General features: G+C 48.2%; 1 protein-coding gene across 3 annotated transcripts in view; it reads left to right on the plus strand.

Annotated features, from left to right (window-relative positions):
- The window catches only part of ARHGEF25 (Rho guanine nucleotide exchange factor 25), a 1,011,938-nt gene that overhangs the window by 965,758 nt on the left and 18,839 nt on the right, over positions 1-27,341 (plus strand). The window lies entirely within an intron of this gene.

Raw genomic sequence — 27,341 nt, forward strand, 5'->3', positions numbered from 1 at the left:
GGACTGATTTCACCCTCTGAATAAAGTGGGTGGACTCCGCCCCCCCCTCATCCCTCTTGTGCCCTCGACTTGAGCCTGGTTATTCTGAAAACCTGGTGCGACTCTCTTGAGGGTCAGGATTGGAGATCCCTGGTCAAGCTGCAATGTCAAGTAAGGGCATCAGGCAGGAATGAGGCGGGCAATTAAGCAAAGAATAAAAGCCAAGGTGGGAAAAGCAAAGTGAGTCACCGGCTACTTAGAAAAGGACTGCCTTTCACCGCCCACCTCCAAGGCTCAATTCCGTTCCCATGCACCCGCCACTTGAAGGGACCACAAGGAAACGTGCAGGGAAAGAGGGATCGATTCACCTACAATCAAGGCCGGGCTTTGCTGCCATTCCTTCTCTGCGTCCACGCCACATGAACCCCTTCACCAAAGAAGCTGCCCTGAAGTGCCAATCAGGGCTGGGTGGCTCAGCTTTTCCAGTGGAAAGACATATGTGTTCATCCCAGTTTGAGTGAGTATTTACCACTAGGATGGTAAACTGAGGCAGAAAAACAGAGTGCGATACTCCATGCAGTATTTCAATCCATGCCAACATTCCCCGTCCCATTCTGCAGTGCTTATTTTCTTTGCATTCTGGCACTTGTAGTCCTGGATTTCCTCAGTATAGAAGCAAGGACTACAAAAATCAGAATGGAAAGGAAAAAAAAAAACATCTACTGAATGGAATGTGGCAGGTTGGCTGGTGTGTATTTCAGAACCCTCCCATGTCTGTTCTTTTACCAAACATTTTAAATGCATTGATACCCATTTATCAGGGCTAGAAATGCACGTGGCGACAGCATCTGCTCCCATCGCTGCTGTCCCATGGAGAGGAAATGCACAGAAGGGGCCGTCTGATGTGCATTGTGCAGCTTCAGAGGGCGGGAATATGAGCACCTGGGATGCTCACATGCTCAACACCTCTGTGGTTCCCCCGCCTCTTTATGGCCTTTCTCTTATGGGACTAAATGCCGAGCCATCCTGTCCACCTCTTGAGTGAAGGCACATCCCTCAGATGTTCAGGAGCTCTTTAAACCCATAATTATGCAGTATTTTCTACCTTCTGTATTCCAAACATCCTTCAAACTCTTGAGATTCTCCACGCCATGTACGAGAAAGTCACCCAGTCGTGTTTTTTTTGGCAACTCCCAGAATTCTACGAATAAAACAGACCAGATGACTTTCTCACACATGGCACGAGGAAACATGAGAGCTAAGGAGTGCAAAAGTCCTAATGAGTATTGTCAGTAGGAATAGGCAATGTGTGAAATGCTGCCTTTTCTATTGTTAGCGCATAACCCCCGGGGGGAGGTGTCACTCTGCGAACCATTTGATTGGCTGCCTATGAGCACACCTCCACATCTCATCTCGGGCGGCCCCTCTTTGGCGCTGCATAAACGATATGTTCAATGGCTTGATTAAGACGTTGCAAAACACCCCCCCGCACACACACATCTGTATGTGAAATATTGCACACTTGTTTGTTTGTTTGTTTTATTCACTTATAATGTGCACCAAACCCAAAGGTAGCTGGGCGCAGCAGTACAGGATATGCAAAGTTTACATTACAATGTTACAGATTACATGCAGAGCAAAATATGTGCAGGCACAAATATATACACTCCGTTAACATTTACTTGCCGGCAGATTATAAATAGATTACAAGGGGGCATCACATATACAGGTACTGACAGGAGAAAGTGAGGTGTGCTCATGGTCAGCAATTAGTAGGGTCTGTAGCATAACTTCACTGGGAGGTCTCGGGAGTAAAGGAGTAGTAAGTGGGCTAGTCCTTGGCAGACTTCAGATGGTTGATGTAGTTGTGTCTAAATTTCAAAAAGGGCTGCTCCTCACGTAAAGGGTGAGGCAGTGAATTCCATAATTGGGTTGCTCGGACCTGGAAGCGCTAGCCCCAGATTTAGTTAATCTGAATCTTGGAATGATGAGGCTGTTGGCAATGGCAGTTCTTGTTGGTCGGGAGGAGCATCTCTTTTGGAATTTGCTTGTGAGTTAGCTTGGTGCTGCATTGTTCAGGGATTTGTGAACCAGGGAGGCTACTTTTAAGTGGATTTTATTTTGGGTGGATAGCCAGTTGTTTTTTCACCTGATCTTGGAAATGTGCGATCTTTTGGACACACCAAGAGCTGCTAGCAGGGCGTTATTTTGAAGGATTTGAATTCTTTGGATGGTAGATTTATTGGCACCTATGTAGGGGAGTTGCAATAATCAAGTCTTCATAGGATCAAGGCTCTCGCTAAGATAATACAGTTGTTATCTGAGAGAAGGTGTTTGCCTGCTCTAATGAGCTTACAGGTGTAGGCTGTGGCAGATGCCATAGATTTCATCTGTTTGTCGAATGAGAGTGTGGAGTCCAGATAAAAGCCAAGTGTCTTCACCTCCTTGGACACCCTGATAGTATTACCATCGATTTCAAAAGAAGTGTAATCTTGGCTTAGCTTTTTCAGATTGGAATGGGTCCTTCAAATGGTAAACTCTGTTTTATCATCATTCAGGCATAGACCATGGGTTGCCATCCATGCCTGAATGATGATATAGACCCTATTCACCAAGGCCAAATCCTTGTTGTAATCTCCTGAAAGTTGGAGGAGGATCTGGGTATCATCTGCATAGTTAGTGTAGGTGATACCGAGATGGTCCAGATCATCAAAAATGGCCTTGGTAAATAGGTTATGTAGGGTTGGGCAGGAGAAAGCTCTGGGGGACTCCGCACAGGATGGGGATTGGGTCGGCAGCAGCCGATGTGGAGAACACCCTCAAAGTTCTGTCGCTGAGGAAGGACTCGATCCAGGTTATGGCCTCTTTGGAAAAGTGTGCAGCTGAATCTAGGTGGCTGCAATGGACTCCGTGGGCCACAAGGTCACATGCAGCCGAGGGGCCCAACAGCAAAAGAAGAGCCATTTTTTCTTTGTCGTAATTCATCTATTTGTGCCTTCAGATCGATGAGGGCAGTCTCTGTGCCATGTTGGGGTCGAAATCCTGATTGATGTTCTCCTAGTAGTTTGTGCTGTTCCAGAAATTTTTGGATTTGGTTATATGCAATCTTGTACAAAATCTTAAGCAAAAAAGGTACAGTGGTGATAGGACGGTAGTTTGTGGGTATAAGTGGGTCTATGGTTTGTTTTTTGAGCAGTAGAAGTACCCAGGATTGTTTCAGATTGGTCGGTACAGTACCAGACGGAAATGTGTTGACAAGTTTCGAAATAAATAGGGAGAGTTCCCTGGTAGCGTCTTTTATGAGCTGGGCAGGGCAAGGGTCGCCTTGGCAATTTGATGGCTTGAGAGAGAGGATGACTTTCTCCACCTCAGGGATAGAGGTTTTGGAGAATGTGAATCGTGCGGCTGTGGTTTGATCCTTTGAGGCGAGGTCTGGGGTGATTGGGCGAGAGAGGCTTTTTTCTGGAGTATTTTCTTTTGGAGCAAGGTAATTTTATTTGATAGTGCTTGTTGAATATTAGTGCACCATGTTTTATCTTTGGAGCATGTGTCCGAGATGGGGATCAGTGACTCTAGTTTCTTGAGTATGGTGAACAGTTCTCTCATACTCGAGTTAGCATTGGTTATATGCTCATTGAATGAATTTTGTTTGGCTAGGTGGATTTTCTTTTTATATTGAGAGATTTCTGTTAGTTTAGTTTTGTGGTCTTCTGAGGGACTCAGCCTCCACGCTGTTCCACAGCTCATTTTAAGTAGTCGAAGATCCTTAAGTTCAGGGGTGAACCATTTGTTTAGATGGGATTTAGGTTTGCTGGGTCTGAGTTTTAGAGGAGCGATGTTATCAAGGGTGGATAGCAGTATTTTATTGTACTCGTTGACAAGTGTCTCGGGGTCTAAATTATTCTCTAGTTGGTTAAGAATGGGTAGGATTGCCGGAATCAATGTGTCCTTGGTGATATTCTTTTTATTTCTTGTTGGGCATGGCGGGCCAGGATGGGTATTGGCGGGAGTGGTCTAGAGGTAGATAACTCAAATTACACGAAGAAGTGGTCTGTCCAGAGTTGTGGGACGATGGATTTGATGTTGGCAGTGCAGTTGTAATCTGCTAGCCAATCGAGGATTCTCCCTTTGATGTGTGTGGGTTCGAGAGTTTTTTGCGTTAAACCCAGATCTGCGAGAGAGTTGGCAATGGTAGTGGCATTTTTGTCAAGGGGGTCGTTGAAACCTAGGTAAAGTCCCCTAGGACAAGTAGTTGTGAGGAGGTTTTAAGGTTATGTGAAAGTAGATTGTGGATATCCTCCTTGAATGTCCCTATAGGTCCAGGTGGTCTATAGATGAGGTGGATATTTAGTGTTTGGGAGTTAATTAAAGGAAGTTTGATGGTGAGCGTTTCACATGACTTGGAGACTATGGTGGGTGTAGTTCTCATGCCTAGACTAGTCTTGGCAATGACAGCAATGCCACCACCGTGCATATTGGTTCTGTCCTGTCTCAGTATCGTGTAACCTTCCGGGATTGCTAGGGAGAGTAAGAGACCTGCAGCGTCGTGCAGCCAAGACTCTGTGATAGCAAGAAAGTCCAGGTTGTGGACTGATATCAAGTCACAGATGTCCGTGGCATGTGCCGTGAGGGATCTGGCATTTATTAATCCTCCTTTGAGGGGAGGGGCAGAAGAGTGGGTCTGTTCAGTTTTGGTAGGGGTAATTGGTGTCATCAGGTTATTGAGATGACTAATATTGATCTTCTGGTTGTTGGATCTTTTGTTGGTAGGTGGTAAGGTTCTTCTCAGAGGTTCATGGAGCCTTGAGAGTCTTGCACAGAGTCTGGAGTTTCTGAGAAGTAGACTACATGGATTACTTTGAGGCCCAGTAGAGGCACTTGGATCCTGGTGTTCTATAGTAGTAGAGGGCATTGGGTAAGTAGTGGTAGAGTTGTTAAGGGCTCTGATGAACACTAAGGGATGGCTAGTGATTGCTGTCCGGTGGGTAATGATCAGAAGATATATGTAAGTTGGCAGGCTAAGGGCTGTTATACTCGTGGTGTGGAATTCTGTAAGAGGTGGCATGATCAAGGTTGGGGTGCCCTCTAGGAAGTGGCAAATGAGTATACTAGGCTAGGTTTGAGTAAAAATATGCAAGTGGGTACCGTGTGCTGCAGGTGTTGGCTACAACATGGGAACAGTGGGCTATGTATGCTAAAGTCAAGATAGGCACAGTGAGCTGTATGTTCTAGATTCACGATAGGCACAGTGGGCTGCTGCAAATGCTAAATACAGAATAGGCACAATGGGCTGCATATGCTGAATTCAAAAAGGCACATTAGTCTGAAAATGCTAAAACCGAAATAGGCACAGGGGACTGCATATACTGAATTCACAATAGGCACAGTGGTCTGAGAGTGCTCAAATCGAAATAGGCGCAGCGGGCTGCATCTGCTAGATTCAAGAAGGCACAGTGGTCTGAAAATACTAAAATCGAAATAGGCGCAGTGGGCTGCATATACTAAATTCACAGTAGGAACAGTGGGCTGCATATACTATATTCAAGAAGGCACAGTGGTCTGAGAATGCTAAAAATCGAAATAGCACAGTGGGCTGCATATACTGATTTCCCAATAGGCACAGTGGGCTGCATATACTGATTTCCCAATAGGCACAGTGGGCTGCATATCCTGAATTCAGAGAAGGCACGATGGGCTAATATGCATGGTGGACACAGTGGGGTGTATATGCTAGATACAACCTGGGCACAGTAAGCTGCAGATGCTGGATACACGAAAAGGCATTGGGCTGCAAAGCTATAAACACATTATGCAGGGGAAACAGTGCACCAAAGGTGGTAAGCATTCTGACGAAGGATAGGACCATAACCAGGCATGTTGGTCAAAAGTGGATGGAGTGCACGGGGCTAGCGGGCTTACCGATAGCAGGTATGATTCATGAATGGTGAGAATCGGTCAGAGTGTCTGTCCTTGGGCTCTGAGTGACAGCTTGCATTTGCCAGTGTATTGGGCAGTGCGATGGGCTGTGGAGCGGCCTAATTGGCTTCAAATGGGTCGAGAAGTAGAGGGCACTAGAAGTCGGCTATCTTAGGATGATCGAGCCTTGTAAGCACCAGGGCGTTCTAAGTGCGATGAAGGCACAGCAATGAGATTTGGTACTGCAAGGTGAGGAGCAGACTTGGGCAGTGCACCAGACAAGCTCCGGTGGGAAGGGGGTGGTGGAAGTCCAGGAGCCGGCGTCGTACCTTTGTCCTGAGGAGCTAGGGGAGCTGGCCGTACCGCGCTACCATACGCATAACAGGCGCAAAACAGTGCCCTTAGCTGCGGCCCTTCGTTAGATGGGCTGCAGCCGGCTCCTTCCGCCTGCCGGTGGAAACGTGCACAGAAATGCACAAACGTTACTAGGCAACCCTGATCGTTGCTCCAAAGGGGTAGTAGGCGGCTATTTCGGTGTGACGTTACCTTGCTTGATGTAGTTGCAATAAAGAAAAGCACAAGGTGATTCGAACTTGTGATGTTTTCCAGATAGTTTTTCTCTGGATGAGCAAGTTTAGAAATTGCTTTGAGAAAACAAGTCACAAATGAAGTTCAAATCTGAAAAAAAAACTCCTTATTTGACACATGCGGAAACCAGGAGTCAGTGGGGTATTTTTTGCCATATTTGCACCGTTGATCACTGTTCCTTTGTGGTGAGATTCATATATATGTTTATTTTCAGTACGCAAAACTGTCGTTAGATAATCCTTTAAAATTAGCATGTACAGGTCAGAATGAAGTCTGGCAGCAGATGCCTCGAAAGGACACTCCTCTGACATTGCCACAGCAAACACAAGACCGTCATATGAATGCAAAAGCTGCCCACTGCTTCCAAGAACTCCAATCCATCACCAATCACACACAGAAACTATTCAACACTGTCAAAACCCTCTCAAAACACCAACCACACCTTCCACCCCCCCCCCATCCGCTTCAGCATGCAAATCCCTCAAGGTCTCCTACAACTGTAAAATGCACAATACCAGAAAAGCCCTTCCTCCCGCTCTCCCACAAACATTTCAACACATGGGACACCTTCCACTCTAACGACACAGACACCATCATTGTCATTACTGCCAAAGCAAAAGCTGCACACCGTCTGGTTTACACACCGTTATGCAAACCGCATCCAATTGTATCGTCACCCTCGCTCCGCACTGGCTCAACATCAACTCCTGCCTCTCACATAGTACTATCCTCTCTGCACTCAAGACTAGATACGTCGATCTTTCAACCCTATGCTCACTGAAAACTACAGGCCCAATGCTGTCCTGCCATACCTCACCAGAATCCTGGAACCCTTAATCACTACTCAACTGCAATAACACATCACCACAAAAAAACTCCTCACCTCCTTCCAACTTGGCTTGTGATCTGGATACACCATAGGAACTGCTGCACTTTACATTCTTAATGACCTCCACAGCATCACAAAGGAGACACAGGACTAGTCATACCGTTTGACCTCTCTGCAGCCTTCAACACCATCAACCACATCATTCTACTTAACATCCTATCGCACAGGATGAAACTGTCAGGCACAGTACGTCATTAGTCCACCTCCATCCTCACTGACAGAACACATTGTGTCTCAGTGGCCCGTTTATTGATCATTTGCCACCCCAGTCAAGTACATGGCCCCACAAGGCTCATCCCTGTCTCCATTCCTTTTCAACCTATATGTAGAATCCCCAGGACAGTCCCTTAGCAAACACAATGGAGGTCATTACAACCTTGGAAGTAGCCATGCCGCTATTTGCGGCATGGCTACCCCCATTCCGGGTACCGGGTCCGGGTTCCCTGAATGGGAAATTACTGGGCCATTCCGACCTTGGAGGGTCCAGTATTTCCCCATTCAGAGAACCCGGATCCGGTACATCCCCATTCCCATTGAGCCCCTATAGGGCTCAATGGGAATGGGGAGCATGCTAACAACAGGCCCGTTAATAACGGGCCCATTGTTAGCATGCTGGCCCCCTCGCGGGACCCGCTAAGGGCGCCTGGTTTTACCAGGCGTCCTTACCGGGTCCCGCGAGCGGACCTCATAATGAGGCGGTAGGGGTTTAACGGGGCCAGCAGCTCTACTGGCCCCGTTAAACCCCTACCGCCGAGGTTGTAATGACCTACAATGTCCACTACCACCAAACCGCAGAGGACACACACATGTACTTCCAAATCACATCCCTTCACTATTCCACACCCTCAAACGCTGTCTCTCCACCATCACCAACTGGATGGCCAACCACTTCCTCAAGCTCAAACCTTCCAAACAGAATATTTCCTCATCTACTCCCACCCCAGGCCCCACCGCAACTTTACCCCGTTGATCAATGAACTCGCCATCAACAACCCACACATTTCCCTCTCCACATCTGTCAGAAACCTTGGCTTCAGCATCTACCCCCACCTTTCCTTTACACACCACCTAGCTGCTGTCATCAAAACATGCAACCTACAACTACACCTCATAGAATGATCAGACACATCCTTCCTCCTGACAACTTCTGCACCTCATTCCAAGCACTAGTTCTCTCAAAGTTGGACTACGCCAATGCTCTTCACCCTGGACTCCCCAGAAGCATACAAGAAGCAGCAACCAGACTCATCCTCCATCTACCCAAACATTCAAACATCACCCCCACTCTCACCAAGCTCCACTATTCTCTGCACCCCAGAGAAGGGCTTTCAAAAGAGACTGCATTTAAAGCCATCCATAGCAAAATCTACTATTACCTTCACAACAGACTCAAACCCATCACCCAAACAAACACCAGACAAGGCAGCCAGCATCTCCTATATGTTCCTCTCTGCAAACTAACAAACATGCAAAACAAGCATCTACACGCTGGGCATGGAACACTCTACCTCTTCACATCTGCACTGCACCCTCCATCACCACTTTCAAAACGTGCCTGTTGCCCCACATTTAACCGGGCCCTCCTCCAATGCTATCACGTGTCTGTCCTAATCGTCCAATCCTATCCTGAAAACATTTTGTAACTTCTTTTTCACCTTCCACATGTTTTACTTTGAACCATATAAGGCGATCTGACACACTGTGCGTAGGGCAGCACTGAACAAACATTCAAATAAAATACACAATAAATAAAATGACCAACAAGCTAACCTGGTCATGATCAGGCCCCATGGCCAGATCATGACCAGGATTTTGCGTTTGTATGGATAGGGTAGGAGTGCTTCTACCAGAAACACTTAACATGCATAACCTTACAGATCAGGACATTCCAATAACGGGGTTCTTTACATTGGTAGCGGTAAAGGAAGTTCTTATGGTAAGAGGACCAGTTGTGACAGAAAGGACATAGGCACATGGAATTGGGGTGATACCCGCTAGTATATAAATTGATTAACAAAATGTATAGTGATGCACAGTGGAAGCCCGTGAGGATCAAGGGGCCAATGGGGGTAATGATTCTGAATCATGACAGTGGTGCAGATTCCTGGTCAAAGATTTGTTTCTTTTATGTTGCCACATCAATGCAAGCCCTTTTGTGGAACACAGTTTAGCTATCTCGAGATGGGTGCCTGTAATTCTCATAGCAGCAGAGTTTAATGCCCTAAACGAGGCACATTAGTAAAAACCTCTCCTACCCTGGAAATGGCTAGAAGCCAGCTGCATCCAGCTACGACGTTCACGCCAAGGTGCAGGTGTAGCTAGCTGCATCCAGCTACGACGTCCGCACCAAGGTGCAGGAGTAGCTAGCTGCCTCCAGCTACGACGTCCACGCCAAGGTGTAGGAGTAGCCAGCTGCATCCAGATACGATGTCCACGCCAAGGTGTAGAAGTAGCCAGCTGCATCCAGATACGATGTCCACGCCAAGGTGTAGGAGTAGCCAGCTGCATCAAGGAACGACATGCACGCTAAGGTGCAGAAGTAGCCAGCTGCATCCAGGAACGACGTCCACGTCAAGGTGCAAGAGTATCCAGCTGCATCCAGGAACGACATCCAGGCCAAGGTGCAGGTGTAGCTAGCTGCATCCAGATACGATGTCCACGCCAAGGTGCAGGAGTAGCTAGCTGCATCCAGCTACGACGTTCACGCCAAGGTGCAGGTGTAGCTAGCTGCATCCAGATACGACGTCCACGCCGAGGTGCAGGAGTAGTAAACTGCATCCAGCTACGACGTCCACGCCAAGGTGTAGGAGTAGCCAGCTGCATCCAGATACGATGTCCACGCCAAGGTGCAGGAGTAGCTAGCTGCATCCAGCTACGACGTCCGCACCAAGGTGCAGGAGTAGCTAGCTGCCTCCAGCTACGACGTCCACGCCAAGGTGTAGGAGTAGCCAGCTGCATCCAGATACGATGTCCACGCCAAGGTGTAGAAGTAGCCAGCTGCATCCAGATACGATGTCCACGCCAAGGTGTAGGAGTAGCCAGCTGCATCAAGGAACGACATGCACGCTAAGGTGCAGAAGTAGCCAGCTGCATCCAGGAACGACGTCCACGTCAAGGTGCAAGAGTATCCAGCTGCATCCAGGAACGACATCCAGGCCAAGGTGCAGGTGTAGCTAGCTGCATCCAGATACGATGTCCACGCCAAGGTGCAGGAGTAGCTAGCTGCATCCAGCTACGACGTTCACGCCAAGGTGCAGGTGTAGCTAGCTGCATCCAGATACGACGTCCACGCCGAGGTGCAGGAGTAGTAAACTGCATCCAGCTACGACGTCCACGCCAAGGTGTAGGAGTAGCCAGCTGCATCCAGATACGATGTCCACGCCAAGGTGCAGGAGTAGCTAGCTGCATCCAGCTACGACGTTCACGCCGAGGTGCAGGTGTAGCTAGCTGCATCCAGATACGACGTCCACGCCAAGGTGCAGGAGTAGCTAACTGCATCCAGCTACGACGTCCACGCCAAGGTGTAGGAGTAGCCAGCTGCATCCAGATACGATTTCCACGCCAAAGTGCAGGAGTAGCTAGCTGCATACAGCTACGACGTCCACGCCAAGGTGTAGGAGAAGCCAGCTGCATCCAGATACGACGTCCACGCCAAGGTGTAGGAGTAGCCAGCTGCATCCAGATACGACGTCCACGCCAAGGTGTAGGAGTAGCCAGCTGCATCCAGATACGATGTCCACACCAAGGTGTAGGAGTAGCCAGCTGCATCAAGGAACGACATGCACGCTAAGGTGCAGAAGTAGCCAGCTGCATCCAGATACGATGTCCACGCCAAGGTGCAGGAGTAGCTAGCTGCATCCAGCTACGACATCCACGCCAAGGTGTAGGAGTAGCCAGCTGCATCCAGATACGATGTCCACGCCAAGGTGTAGGAGTAGCCAGCTGCATCCAGATACGATGTCCACGCCAAGGTGTAGAAGTAGCCAGCTGCATCTAGATACGACGTCCACGCCAAGGTGCAGGAGTAGCTAGCTGCATCCAGCTACGACGTCCACGCCAAGGTGTAGGAGTAGCCAGCTGCATCCAGATACAATGTCCACGCCACGGTGTAGGAGTAGCCAGCTGCATCCAGATACGATGTCCACGCCAAGGTGTAGGAGTAGCCAGCTGCATCAAGGAACGACATGCACGCTAAGGTGCAGAAGTAGCCAGCTGCATCCAGGAACAACGTCCACGTCAAGGTGCAGGAGTATCCAGCTGCATCCAGGAATGACATCCACGCCAAGGTGCAGAAGAAGCCAGCTGCATCCAGGAACGCTGTCCATGTCAAGATGCAGTAGTAGCCAGCTGCATCCAGCTATGATGTCCACACCAAGGTGTAGGAGTAGCCAGCTGCATCCAGGAACGACATCCACGCCAAGGTGCAGAAGTAGCCAGCTGCATCCAGGAACGACGTCCACGTCAAGGTGCAGGCGTAGCCAGCTTTATCCAGCTATGAAATCTGCATCAAGGTGCAGAAGTAGCCAGCTGCATCCAGGAACGATGTCCACGTCAAGGTGCAGAAGTAGCTAGTTGCATCAGGCTACGATGTCCACACCAAGGTGCAGGCGTAGCCAGCTATATCCAGATATGAAATCTGCGTCAAGATGCAGGCGTAGCCAGCTGCGTCCAGGTTCGACGTTCACAACCAAGCACAGGCACATCCATCTCCAGCCAGCAATTGCGTCCTCACCAAGGCGCAGGCGGAGCCAGATGCATCCAGCAACGATGCCCTCGCCAAGGTGTAGGGGAAGCCAGCTGCACCCAGCAACAAATTCCACAGCAAGGCACATGCTCTCTGGTCCCCACTACTTTTGTAGGTGGGCATGAGCAGGGCACACTCTACTACCCAGACTGAGAGTCAGCTGCATCCAGCATATGAAGAGGGGATCTACGCAGATGCTATACAATCCTTGTCGTCCTAGGGAGGCCCCCTCATTCCTGATGGCCTGGATTAGGGACGGGCGTTCTGGAAAGTGACCTTTATACAATATTCCTGCCGTACGTTAGCAGGAACCGTAGTCTGGAGCTTGTGGTAATGGCAGCAGCCTGCCAGGCTGTACGGGGTGTGCACCAAGATTCGTGGGGGCAGGGGTGTTGCTAGGTCTGCAATAGGTCCGAGACTATGCCAATGTTGAGACTGTCGGGACTCGGGGCTAGCTAGCCTTTTGGTTGTAGCGCCTTGGATTCGATCCAGGGCTACAATTAAAAGACCCGGGGGTATAGCCCCCTCAGCCCCCCATAGCAACGCCTCTGCGTGGGGGCAAGGTTCTCAGTCACATGGTTGGATTCCTTCCTACCAACCAGCACGACCTGCCAGAGCCTCAGAGGCCCCCTGGAGCAAGGCGAACGGGAGGATCTTAGACCTACTCTGCAGCACCCTGGTGCCCGCCATTTCCTTAACCCTCTGGGCACAGACTTCTCTTTGGATGACAAGCAAGACCACCTGCATCCAGCCTTTGCAAGATGCTGTACCTGTACCTGCATAATTAGCACAGACATTTCACTGGCGAGAAGAGCGGGTGGGGAGATTGGTTTGCTGTGCAGTTTTGTGATCTTGGGCAAAATGTATATATGCCGAGCTCTTGTGTTTTGTGCAAATTCATAAAATACACCAATAATACATAGAAACGTAGCACACTACAACGTCTGCGCTAAAACGGAAGACATGCAAAAAATCCCCAAACTGGCCCTGTGTCTCCTCCGTTTTAGCTTCTTTTCAGAACTAGTTATTAGTCTTGTCTGTCTAGAGTCTACACAGACTGCCTCTGAAGCTGTTGTTAACTGCCGTGATGCAGTGAGTGGAAAGCCATCATCAGCATTGTGCATGATTGCAGAGAAGTGCAGCTCTGTGCTCTTGGCAGAGCTGCATAATCTGCTCTTGAACGCATGCATTCTGGGCCCTAAACCCCGGTGCCACCGGGACATTCCAAGTTGCTATCGGTGCTGGTGCTTTCGTGATGATTCAGCCTACCGTGGCCCATGTACCCGGCAAGGTCAGACCTGTCGGGTGCAGCGGCACTGGCAGGAAGATTAGATCGACATTGCACCGCATTAAGTTTCTGAGACCCCTGAAAGGAATAATAAGAAACAGGTGGACATACATGTTGTCCTAAAAGTAACAAAAAAGTGTCCCCCATCTGGTAAATACTTATGTATTATCTGTGTCTAGTGCTTTTATAGCGGACAGCCTTTCTTTAGAAATTAGACATCATGAAATAGTTAGTTTAGCAAACAGCTGTTGGAACGTGGCCATAGCATTGTTAGGCCAAGATTGAAATACATTGAAACCCAGACTGACATACTATAAAACCGAATACTTAGCCTTACATGGTGTTTTGATGGAGATAGATCTGAGAGCCTTCCTTACCGGGATATGCAAACCTATCGGTTCCCCTTTTAGTTGGATATGCCCTGGGGATATCACAGACCTGAAAGCATCCATTGTCCTTTATGCCTTCCCTTCCTGATTCAAGGAAACAAAAACATGTACTACTGCTACTGGAAGGTCAGAAACCAGATCAACGTGTCCATCCATGAGCCCGCCTACGCACCAAGACCATGAGGACGAGTATACTGACTTTGCGGATTCTGCCCAGGAATCTCTGGTGGCCTGTGATGCACCATCGCAAAGTCTCTGGAAAGATCAGGAAGAGCTGACATCCTTCAAGCTATTAGGTGCTAGTGTCTGAGAATGATCAGGTCGAGGGAGGAGACCCCCCGGGTCTGTGAGGAGAAAGGGCTGTGATGGAAGGAGTCCAGGAATGTCCACTCACAATTCCAGAATGGCTGACAACCACACCTGAGAGGGTGAAAATGGAAAAGGTTTGGACCCTGGCAGGTGAGGTTTGAGGGAAACAGATCAATTTCTATGGGATTCGAAAGACTTTGATGGAAGGCAAAAATGCCATGGTCTGGGATCTGATGGCTCCTGTCTTGGAGATGTCTATAGTCCCAGTCTGCTACTGTATTGACTTGACAAGCGTGATGTATGTTCTTGTCCAGGCAGAAGTGTCAAATCTCCTTTATGAGATCTACTGTACCACTAGATCTTGCACTCCCCGAGATGGTTCATGTATTGACCCAGGGACGTCATTTAGGGGTCGCCAGAGGTCGCAACTGCGACCTCTGGGGTCTCCCTTGCAACCTCTGTGGTCTGTCTTGCGACCTCTAAAAAAAAAAAATGTATTTTTGTAATGCAAGCTCCTGGGCTGTGGCTCTTCTGGGGTTGCTGGCTTTCTTGTTCAGTCCCCTTAAAAAAAGAAGAAACATAAGAACAGGAGTGCCACAAGTCTAGTCTAACACTTTCAGCACTGACCCTAAATAAGAAAGAATAGGAATACCAAATAATGTGTCTTTCTGGAATTCTATACAATGATTGCTAGGCTCATTAAATGTTTATTTCCAGCACACTTCAGGGGGTGAGTCCCTGATTTAGTCTGTTCTTAAACGCCTCACTCAGCCTTTCATCCTTCTGAGGTTGATAAATGAGTACCAACCCAGGTTGGGTGATATTGGGTGTATATTTTTTTCTATATAAAGCGCTTAAGCGTAAGTGCTATCTAATAACACATCATTATCATTTGGTCCTGGACGTCTGCTTGCATACACAGTAATTTGGTAATATGGGCCTATAAACACTGATCTTAATGATACATATGGCGATCCATTCTTGTATGAAATGTACATCACATAGTGATATCATAACTATATTTTTCGTAGTGTACAATGCTATGTGATGCCACTTCCTGTTTTGTCAACGGGTGAAATGTCGTGTTCCATCGCTACCCGCAATATCAATTTAAGGCGGGTCAAATGACAATACTTCCTGTGATGACATCAGGGGGTCAAGGGTTGTGCGATGTCACTTCCGCTACCCCAGGCATTTTGGTGAAATGACGTCCCAGTGTTGACCTGCAGAAATATTGTCCATGTGGACAAGGTTGAACCAAATTACTTGATCCCCTACAAGACTGTTTAATGCAAAGGACCACGACAAGACACCCAGAGGATTTATATGGACAACTTTCAACTCCTGCAGACATTTTCCTCCTGTGGAAACTTTACCCCTCTTCACATCCCAGCCCAAGATGTTGGCCTCCGATTATTCTAAGACTATGTGTGGAACGAGACGCAGAATTGCTTTCCCAGTGAGCTTCCATATGCTTCAGCCACCAAAGAAGACCTTCTTTGGTAGCCGTAGAGAGACGCATCAACGCAGAGCATGAGATGCTCCTGTGTAGTTGTGTGGATTTCAGTGACTGAGGTTCTCTGTAATGGAGGGAAACTAGAAATATGGCCAAAATGGTTGCTGACAACATCTCTTTGCTCAGGATGGGAATAATCTAACAGATTCTGCTCATCCTTGTAACTGGTGGTACTAGGATGCACGTCTGAGAATCTATAATGAAACTCAGAGAATGGATACATTGAGTAGGTTGGAGGATGAATATTTGGGCATTTTTAACAAACCCCAGCCATTAGAGAAGCAATGTCATCATGGCTAAATGCCTGTTGAATGTTGAATCGTCCTGCGCTAGGAAGAGCATGTCGTCCAGATGGTTACCAGACATTTGGTCGAAAAAAAAGGTTGACAGGACAAATGGTCGACACCATTTGGTCAAAAGACAAATGGTCGAATGTTTTTTTTTTTGTATTTTCACTTGTTTTTTGGGGGGGGGGTCCCCCCTTAATCCCCTTTTTTTCTAAAAACCCCTTTTTTTCCCTAAACGAAAACCTAAAAAATATATATATAAATAATAAAAAATGCGACTATTTGGCTTTCGACCAAATTCCGTCGACCATTTGTTTTTCGACCAAATGTCTTTCGACCAAATGACTGGACAGCCGTCCAGATATACAATGACCCTCACTCCGTGGGACCCAAGATGTTCCATCACTGGTTTCAAAAGCGTGCTGAAACACCAAGGGACTGAGGAGAAGCTGAATGGCAGAGAGGAGAACTGCCACCTGTGACACTTTCACAGAATCCTGATGTGGGCAAAAAATTGGAACCATCGGATTGGTGTCTTTGGGGATTATTTTCTTTGAGGATTATTTTCCCATCCAGTCAGAGGATGGACTCCCTCAATCTGAAAGGGTCTGTAATCTGCACATTTCTTCAATGCTTTGCAGTTCATAACAGGGCAGAAACCGATGTCTGTCTTGGGGACTTGAAAAGTTGAACTCAGGGATGGAGAGGCAATGTCAATTACTGGCACCTTTCCCAATGAGATCCTTGCTCTTTAGATATATATGGTTCTATTTGACTTTGTTGAAGGCCAGAGGGGCACCAACTTGAAAGGCAAGGAGTAGAATTCTATCTGAAACCTCATCATGGTTTACTTCACTACTTTTTGTAGAAGTGAAGGTTAAGATCTTTTTTGACAGGAAATTGACCAAACTTAACATCAAATCTCTCTGGGAAGAAGTGTATAAATGGTATCTCTTTTCCTGATGATGGAGATGGTCACCGGCAGCCTCTGGTGGCTCATGCAGTTCACTGATTCCTTTGCTGGGGAAGGAAACCGGACTGGCCTCCTGAGCAGCGAAGGAATTGGATGCGCACTGAACTGGACAAGAAGAGCCGGTGGGGGGTGGAGAAGCGGCCTTAGGAGTGTGCTCTGCCTCTTCTGGCCCTGCTGAAAGCTTTTGGGGCAAATACTTTACATATGTTGCATTGCGCTTTCTTCACAGCAGTACAAGTATATACATATGAAGATAACTCTCCAAAAAGGTTCCCCAGTGTCCTAGTGCCAGCCTCAGCATCAGACACCTCTGCCAATTCTGGGTCCAATCTCATTAACGCCTGCAGCCTCTCTGTGGGTGGACAGGACTGCATTTACATTGCTGAGCAGGCAAACCGCTCTCTGAACCCAGCCCCTTAAGACTTGCACGTCGAATGGTGTCCCATGTTCTGAAAAACACTCCAACATCACACAATCTTATCAATGGGGCCCACCAAGTAGTTTGTCCTGACACATCTTCAGGGCTTTATATACTCCCCTCCTTGAGTCCCTCCTCTTCTGTGCAAGGAAAGAAACCATGGGTTGGTCTACCTCTGGTGTCTGGGCCACCTTGTCTGGTTGAAAGAGTCAGGCACAGCCGGAACAAAGTGTATCCCGTTCATCGTTGCCCAAAGGCTTCCTAACCCAATAGCATAGAAGAGAATAAGCGGCTTGTGACGGTCTCCAATCAGTTGACCTGGAGTGTTGTATGTATGCCAGGTCAAAGAAGAGTATCCCCATATCATCAAAAATGGTAGCAGACTTTGAGGTCTGAGCCTTCCCCGGTCTGCTATGACATTCTTCTCTTGACCGGCGAGGCTCCATCCTCACCGTCCTCTGGAGCGGTATCGCAAACAGAAAGCACATGTTGGGTTTCCTGTGCCTTTAGCACCCTCTTAGTTGTACTCTAAAGAGCGAGCAGCTTCACCCCTTCCTTTTTCCTCCTCTTCTGAGCCCCCTGCCAGTGTAGTGTCCATACAGGGAAGTTGGAGGACCCCTCCAAGTCATAAGCATATGGTTTTACAGGCATGATTGTGGTGGTCCCAAGGTGCAGGAGGTTGGGCCGAAGACCACGAATCAGGAATATTGGTGGGCTGAAAATCTGAAATTCTTTTAATAAGTCTGCCAAATGTAGATGCTAGTGTGTTATTGAAATCCCAAGAGGCATCGTAAATAACTTCCTGGACCACCCTTGTCAAGGATGCAGATCAGAGGCAATGAGGTTCGCCTGACCCAGACCTTTGAGGTACCACCTTCCTCAAATCCCCCAAGATAGAGGCTGATGTATCACCTTCAGCAATGTTCTTTCCTTCTGGCACAGCAGCCCCACTGGTACCTTTCCCTCCAGCCCTCTACAGTGTGACCTTTCCTTGAGCAAGAAACGACAACTAAATAGTCAGGCTAAATGACACTATACATTTAACAGAAACCAAATCACTGTGAAAGCGGGGGACGACTGTATGGACAATCCGGTCACAGCTGGGCCAGAGCAAGCATCCATAACATATGGAGGACCGCCGGTGTGGACACCAATTATGAAACAGTATAAAATGTGGTCTGACGAGTCTGGGCGAGTTTTACAGCGGGAGCGCCTTTGCGGCCTCCCAGAAACATTAGGGTAGCAGGAACTGTGGGGCACAAGAAAACCACCTCACCACATAGTCCTACCAGACCGCCATTCCAGGCGAATCATGCAATGCGAGCCGATGCGACCCGCTTCAGTTGAACGGGCTTGCGCCATGGTACACCGGATAGTGGCAATAAACGTCAGAGAAAAACACTTTGTGAGGCAATATCTTATCACAAGTTCAAATGAACATACCAAGCACAAAACAATATGCACTTTCAATAAAGCAACAGGACAAGGATATAACTGGACTTCTGGGGCAGCAACCGAAAAGCGGTTAAGTCTTTCCTCTTCTTTCTGACAGATTCTATCCATCAGCTGTGATTATTGGATACCGAGGCTTGAGCCTCATTACTCAATCCTCTTGGGTTGAGTGTGTAGTCGTGGTTTGGGATTCTTGATGGTCTGTGTAGACTTGCCACAGTAGGGCTGGTTTTACAGGGCCTTCACTGTGATGGGCCAGGTTTGCAGTGGTGGGAGTGAGACTCCTGATCAGAGGGTTCGGGTTCTGATCCAGTCCTTGGCAGAAGTTCTTACTCAGCTTCGCTAGATGTTCGTCCAACATCTCGATGTCCAGTTCTCTTGGAAGGTTAGCTATCCTTGTGAAGAATGGAGCACCAGCCACTGTCCGCAGGGCCTTGTTTTGGACTTTCTGAAGACTCTTCCAGTGTCACTACTTGCAGGTCATCCATGCTGGGGAGGCATACGTCAGGGGAGGTCTAATGATCGCCTTGTAGACGTTGCTCTTTGGCCGGAGGGGCATGGACTTGGTCGTCAGGAGTGGGTACAGCGCTGCCATGTTTCCTGATGCCTTCTGCAAAGCGGTTGAAGTGATGATTCCAGAGCCTTATATAGAAGCAAGGGATGTAATGGGGGGGGTATAACCTCCACCTCCAAATTGGCTTTGGTTTATGTTTCTCTAATATGTTATATTTCAAGTAAAAAAAGAAAAAAGAAAAACCTGTTTGTACTTTTTGAAAAACGTTATTCTCTTTGCTGCTGGCTGTGAACAATGAAGCAGTTCATCCATAAAAGAATCCTCAGGTCTTGACATAGAATTGCACGCATCCATGTGTATTGCGTTGTTGCCCTCTAGTGGCTACAATGGGTAATGCTAGTGCTGGCGTACAACTTCAACCCACCGAGGGTGCTGGAGCCTCAATCACGGCAGCCCTCCACAAGCCGCAGGGACCAGATGGGATCTGCTTGGCATGACTAACGGGCCGAGGCACGCAGCCAACATTCTGCTTTCTAATGCCTCCTATCAGCTGTTGCGTGGTCTGTAGAAAAGTTGCAATTATCCGCTCTTGAAACCAAGATGAAACAAACATACTTTTTGGACCAAAACAAGAGTTTCTGCCGTGTGCAAGAAAGAGTACCACTACCCCCCTCCCCTATCCGCGACAGAGCAGCGATTATTGAAATCTAGATTGCACTTTCCTTTTTTTCCAACCTCGTTTCTTTGTGTCACAGCAGCGCAATACCACTAATGTTAAAAACAGCGTTTTGAAGTTACAAGTCTATGGCAATAGGCGCTATGTAAATACTGCACTATTAATGATCTTCTGCAATGGCCTGAGAGCAACGTACTCACCTATGAAGTGCTGCAAAGTGTAAAGACACATTGACAGCCGGGTACTATCATGCATTTTTACACAAGTGATTACAGTGTATTTGTATGTGGGGGTTTCATATAGTGCAAGCCGAGATAGGAAACAATGAAGCGCTATAAAAGCCGCTGACGGTAACATATGAGAAGATGTTGCGTACATGGGGGTGGGATATGGTATGGAACTGCAAGTAGCCCAGGCGGCCCCTGGGCATAGACTGAAGAGGAAGGACTTGAGTGCCTTCCTGGCGTGGTCCAGATTGCCACCGGGATAGTGTCCCAGTAGGCAGACATAGAAATGACAGAGACTGGTTCCTTTCTTTTCCTTGCACGCCTGTTTCGTCTCGAGCCTAGTGATTGCGTGCTCCTGGAGGAGGAGCGTGACCCACCTAAGCTACAGAGCTTTGCAGGTAGGTCGGCAGGTGTGAAAGCGGGGGTTACCTTACAGGTAATGCATGCGGTCTTACAGGGCGTTCTGGCTGGGAGGGGAAGCCAATGCAGCACCCTTACGAGGGCAGCAACGTGGTTGCATTTCTTGTTTCCCATTTTGAGTGTTGCCTGAGTGTGCTGGGCAACCCTAAGTGGGCCATGTGAGTTGCTGTGGAGGGCCGCCGAGGATGGCTCTTCCCCCGCAGTGTGGGAGAATATCAGGGCATGGACTGTGGCTGGAAGGACGGGTTTGATCTTCTGAAAGAGGGTTGGGTGGTACGAGGCAGTTTGGGTCTTCTTGTTGATATGTTGTCAGGAGGAGAGAGTGCTGTCTGTAGTGAGCCTGAGTAATTTGGCAGTTAGGATCAGGTGGGCGTGACACCGTCAGCTTGCCTGTTGTTAAGCCACCTTGGAAAGGTGTATTGATTAGATTGGTGACTGAGAGGATGAAGGCCATCTGTGTAGTACTGAGCTGCAGGTCTTTTCTTGCCTTCCAGGCTTTGCAAAAGGCAAAGCAATTTTTCCGAGGTGGGAGATGTCCTTGTTACCACTGACCTTTAGGTCTTTTGGGGTATCATGCACCTTTTGGTGGAGTGAGATGTCAGGACCATTGAGAAGGGAACCCAATGGCTCCATGCACAGATTAAAGATCACTGGGGAGAGTACTGGGCCTTGCGGGCCTCCTCAGGTGGCCAAGCAGCGGGCTGACCTGAGGTGGGGGCTGTCTAAGTAGTAAGGTGCAAACCAGCTGACATCTCCACAGAGAAGCCCTTTCTGTTGGTGAGTTGGCTGGCCAATGGGCGGTGGCCCACCAAGTCACATGTGACAGAGAGGTCGGAGAGCAGCCAGCAGAAGGCAGGTGTCACCATTGTCCATGATTTGAAGAGCATCATCCGTGACCTGAATGGTAACAGTGACTGTAAAAAGGGCCAAATTCATAGCACTGGAGGCAGAAATCCTCTATGATGATTGCAATCCTCCCTCCATTCCCCCCCCCCACATTACCCCTGGTCCTGGTGGGTGGGCAGGGTGAGACTTTAAACTTCATGCCCATTCCCTGCTTGGTCCCTTTCAGAAAACTGTGCCCCCAGGATGCGTGTTTCATGGTACTGAAGGGCGGTGGCAGCTGCAGGCTGGCGACTGATCTCTGTCTCCTGTTCCGATACTGCAGGCAGCCCATTATGTCTTCCAGGGGAGATTTGGATGCATCCAGCTCTGACTCCTGATCATAAAACTTTGCTTTTGTAATGATATGACAGCCCCGTCTACACAACAGGCTATACCCTATGTTTTTGTTTATTGAGGGGTTTGTGGTGTATAAGGGTTCCTAAAACAAAAAAAGAGAGAACCATAAACTTCCTCCTGCTCCTGCATTATCAACTCCTAGTCTGACAAACCATACTATTTATCAAATAGAACACAATATTTTTTATTGTTGACTCACCTTGAGACTCTCTTTTTTCTTGTTTTATTAAAAATACATAAAGCACATAAAACATGCCACAATGTGCAGCTTTGTTACAGTGACTGAGACTGCGATCGCTACGGGACACGCTGGCTGACCCGGGTTTTTTCCATCCATCAAGAGAATAAAGGTTCAGGGTGTACTGATTTTATGAATATGCCACGGCTGAACAAGAACTAACACCCGTGTCCTGACCCGTCCCTGATGCACCCCCTCAAGCTACAGACAAGGGCACTGGTCATTAAAGTTTGTGATTGACAGCTACAGTGAATTAGCGTGTCCCTGCTTGACCATCACTTAAAGATGAAGAAGCACCACTGGGCTTTGGAGGTTTTATTCCTCACTATATTATCGAGTTTTTGTCCTGATGAAGGCCCGGTTCAATTGAAGAGGAGACCAAGTCGGGATGCCGTTTACATCAACCTTTTGGGCCGAAACTCACTGCGTCAACACCATTCCCTGCAAATTCATCCATTGCTAATAAAACACCCGTGTGAGGTGATAGGTACCTGATAATCATTAAGAAACTAATTCATCACTGTCTATCTATGTATTGTTTCATTTGTTTTCTGATGTATTGTACGGGATAACACCGTATTCTTTATCCAAACCCAAACTACATTGTGACATGTTTTATGTGCTTTATGCATTTTTAACACAAAAAGAAAAAAGAGAGTCTCAAGGTGAGTCAACAATAAAAAAATATTATGTTCTAACTTAAAAATAGTATGGTTTGTTAGACTAGGAGTTGATAAATGTTATGACTTCATGGTGTGCACTTGGTCAGGATTATTGAAAGTCATGCAGGAGCAGGAGGAAGTTTATGGTTCTCTCTCCAGGTGACATGGTGAACTCTGGGCCACCATCGCTTCCTCCAGGAGTATCTGAAATCCGTCTTCTTCAAGGGTTACGAGCATCGTGGGTGATGAGTCAGTCTGGAGCAGGGCTCGGATAGGCCCACATACACACTCGCTCATAATATGTTAATAAGGGAGCGGCAAACACGCAGCTCTTATGTTTCTTCAGCATTGAGCTCTCCTGCAATCAAGTGCAATCAAGCGCTACTGGACAGAAATGGTTGCAAGTTACAGGTAAGTACCTCCTCCTCCTTCTTCTCGAGCAGCACCGTGCGGGATTTTAGAATCACTGGCAGCCACAAGTCCATGTGGTTGCATAGGAGACAGGCCTCTTCCTGCGCTATATCAGCCCATTTTTCTTTTGCACAGAAGTGATCTGGCCTGTGGGGAAACGTGGAGATTGTCCGGCATCGCGCTGCCTTTAAAAGGCTTAGAGGTATGGGGGAGGGCAAGGGTCACACACTCCCAATACAGTGGCCCCTCCCTCTGCCATGGACATTTGATATTGCTTCAAACATGTTTTGTGGGTATCGTGGCTCTACCTTCAATCCTCTTCCAGTGACTCCCCTTTAACATGTGGCGAGCATACCCTGAGATTATCCCCGCTCGGAGGCGTGCCCTGGTCTGATGTCAGAGGACCTCCCCTGCGGGTGCAGGGGTTATGCCTCTCTCTGCTCCATGCAATCGATGTATACTTGCTTAGGCGGAAGACCAGCCGCATCACATCAGGGCCACCGGCTCTCTCCTCTTTGCAGCAGCGGGGCCCTACCTCCCTGCCGAAGATAGGATAGCACAGGGGCAACGTGCGGTTCTTGGAAACAAGACCATGCAGAGCAACAAAGGTTCGAATCCCGGATCCACGCTTAGAAACTCGACTGAGGTATTATGCACGTTATAAAAAAAAACAATTACATAAATAAATGAAAGCACAGAACAAAGGTGCTTAGATCTGAAGAGCACGGTTATAATGACACCTCCTCTCACTGCAGGTGTGAGCCCTCCCCAAAAGGCAAGAAAATGCCCAGCTTGCTAAGTTTTTTACCCATGATGCAATGAAAGAGAGCCACCAATTCCCCACTTTGATCAGAGTACATTTTTAAAATTGTAAATACTGGAACATTAATCAAAAATGTACATTCTAGTTTCCAGGTAACGTTTTTTTCCCCCTAAAGAGAGTTTTTGGTGCGCGCACGGTACTGTATCGGGTCAGCAGGAATGCAAGTGCTGTCCAGAGATACTCGTGGTTGATGTAAGAATGGGGTCAGTGATTAAGTGGGATAAAAAGGGTGTAGGGTCCCAAGAGCACCACAGAAGAATATTCATGCAGGCGTGATCTAAGAGGTGTAACTATGGAACCGTTATAAGGGGTGCGGCCTATGTCAGTAAGGGAGTGGCCTAACCGCTGTGGATGAGAACGCCATGTCTTAGCTTGGTACATTCCCATAAAACCCCAACAGTGTACAACACAGCAGCACAGACATCTATTCACTAGTATATACAGAGGAGCTGTCCAGTGCAATACTACCCTTGACTTGATACCTTTAGCATTTTAGCAGCGAATACATTGAAACTAACAACCGCTCAACATAGTCTTATTTTGGCCTAGGGTCATGGCTCGATTTGGCTTCCGTGTGGTTGAGCGGTTTTCAAGATCGGTCTGGGGAATGCGCGGGGTAGGGTGTGAGACCACAAAGGGGAGCAGGGGAGGCCTCAGAGATGATAACATCATCTGTGGGTTGTATGAGATGTTCCATATTAAAGCCACTCAACATGTGACCTACATTACAGGTTCCACGCAGCAAGCCGGCCACCTCATTGAATGATATTCACGGGTTCTTGCTGCGTTCATCTGAAGAGTCTGAAAAAGTCCATAAACTGGAAATGGGTTAAAATGAAATGTAACATGTTGGAGGATTTTTTTAAAAACAAAATTGTAAAAATTGCAATGCAATTAAACCCCCCCAAAAAAGTCTGTAAACTGCAGGAGTTCAACTTCCACCAGGCTAGCAAAGACTCTGCACTCCAACAGGCTAACAAAGGCTCTGCACTCCACTAGGGTATCAAAGGCTCTGCACTCCACCAGGCTAGCAAAGACTCTGCACCCCACCAGGCTAACAAAGGCTCTGCACTCCACTAAGCTAGCAAAGACTCTGCACTCCACCAGGTTAGCAAAGGGTCTTTACTCCACCAGGCTAGCAAAGACTCTGCACTCCACCAGGCTAGCAAAGGCCTTGTATGCCACCAGGCTAGCAAAGACTCTGCACGCCACCAGGCTAGCAAAGGCTCTGTACTCCACCAGGCTAGTAAAGACTCTGCACTCCACCAGGCTAGCAAAGGCTCTGCACTCCACCGGGCTAGCAAATACTCTGCACTCCACCAGGCTAGCAAAGACTCTGCAAAGGCTCTTTACTCCACCAGGCTAGCAAAGACTCTGCACTCCAGGTTAGCAAAGGCTCTTTACTTCATCAGGGTAGCAAAGACTCTGCACTCCACCAGGCTAGCAAAGGCTCTGTACACCACCAGGCTAGCAAAGACTCTGCACTCCACCAGGCTAGCAAAGGCTCTGTACTCCACCAGGCTAGCAAAGACTCTGCACTCCACCAGGCTAGCAAAGACTCTGCACTCCAACAGGCTAACAAAGGCTCTGCACTCCACTAGGGTATCAAAGGCTCTGCACTCCACCAGGCTAGCAAAGACTCTGCACCCCACCAGGCTAACAAAGGCTCTGCACTCCACTAAGCTAGCAAAGACTCTGCACTCCACCAGGTTAGCAAAGGGTCTTTACTCCACCAGGCTAGCAAAGACTCTGCACTCCACCAGGCTAGCAAAGGCCCTGTATGCCACCAGGCTAGCAAAGACTCTGCACGCCACCAGGCTAGCAAAGGCTCTGTACTCCACCAGGCTAGTAAAGACTCTGCACTCCACCAGGCTAGCAAAGGCTCTGCACTCCACCGGGCTAGCAAATACTCTACACTCCACCAGGCTAGCAAAGACTCTGCACTCCACTAGGCTAGCAAAGGCTCTTTACTCCACCAGGCTAGCAAAGACTCTGCACTCCAGGTTAGCAAAGGCTCTTTACTTCATCAGGCTAGCAAAGACTCTGCACTCCACCAGGCTAGCAAAGGCTCTGTACACCACCAGGCTAGCAAATACTCTGCACTCCACCAGGCTAGCAAAGGCTCTGTACTCCACCAGGCTAGCAAAGACTCTGCACTCCACCAGGCTAGCAAAGGCTCTGCACTCCACCAGGCTAGCAAAGGCTATGCACTCCACCAGGCTAGCAAAGGCTCTGTACTCCACCAGGCTAGCAAATACTCTGCATTCCACCAGGCTAGCAAAGACTCTGCACTCCACCAGGCTAGCAAAGGCTATGCGCTCCACCAGGCTAGCAAAGGCTTGGCACTCCACCAGGCTAGCAAAGGTTCTGCACTCCACCATAGCAAAGACTCTGCACTCCACCAGGCTAGCAAAGACTCTGCACTCCACCAGGCTAGCAAAGACTCTGCACTCCACCAGGCTAGCAAAGGCTATGCGCTCCACCAGGCTAGCAAAGGCTTGGCACTCCACCAGGCTAGCAAAGGCTTGGCACTCCACCAGGCTAGCAAAGGTTCTGCACTCCACCATAGCAAAGACTCTGCACTCCACCAGGCTAGCAAAGGCTCGGCGCTCCACCAGGCTAGCAAAGGCTCGGCACTCCACCAGGCTAGCAAAGGCTCTGCACTCCACCATAGCAAATACTCTGCACTCCACCAGGCTAGCAAAGGCGCTGCACGCCACCAGGCTAGCAAAGGCTCTGCACTCCACCAGGACAGCAATGACTCTGCACTCCACCAGGCTAGCAAAGGCTCTGCACTATCTCTTGAAGTGCAATATATTGTCCTGCACAACATCTGATGATTATCAAAACCTTCAAGTGAAGGATCCATGTTTAATTAGGGAAATCACACGGCTACACGTATACTTCAGTGTCGGTGTGGCAGAGCCTTCATGGCGCTGTCCATGCGGGTCACTGGTCGTTCATGGGAAATGGTGCAGTTTGAAATCTACCTCACATGTTAGATGAAATCACATACACAATACACTTCATTCACCTCATGCGATTAACCTTTAAATCTCAAAGAAGAAAACAAAAAACCATTCCATATCACGTACAAAATGTACCCATGAAATGAACACCTTGTCATCGGCATCAATAAGAGAGTGAACTAATTCATATGTGATGAGGAGGAAAGACGCGAGCGCAGAAACCGCCTGGGCTGGGTATCTCTGCTGTAGGGTAGGCAGCCATCCCCTAGTTTTTTTTTTTATTTCTAGTGATGTCCATGATTAGTTTAGCAAAACGCCTGCGTGTCCTTGTTGCCTTTGCCTGGACCTCCACTTTTCCCGCCCAACCCCCACAACTGGCAACTGTGGCATGAGCTTCTCTCGCCCAGATGA

This window comes from Ambystoma mexicanum, chromosome 3q, assembly GCF_040938575.1.
Source record: "Ambystoma mexicanum isolate Mex_15411 chromosome 3q, UKY_AmexF1_1, whole genome shotgun sequence".
Lineage (NCBI taxonomy): Eukaryota > Metazoa > Chordata > Amphibia > Caudata > Ambystomatidae > Ambystoma > Ambystoma mexicanum.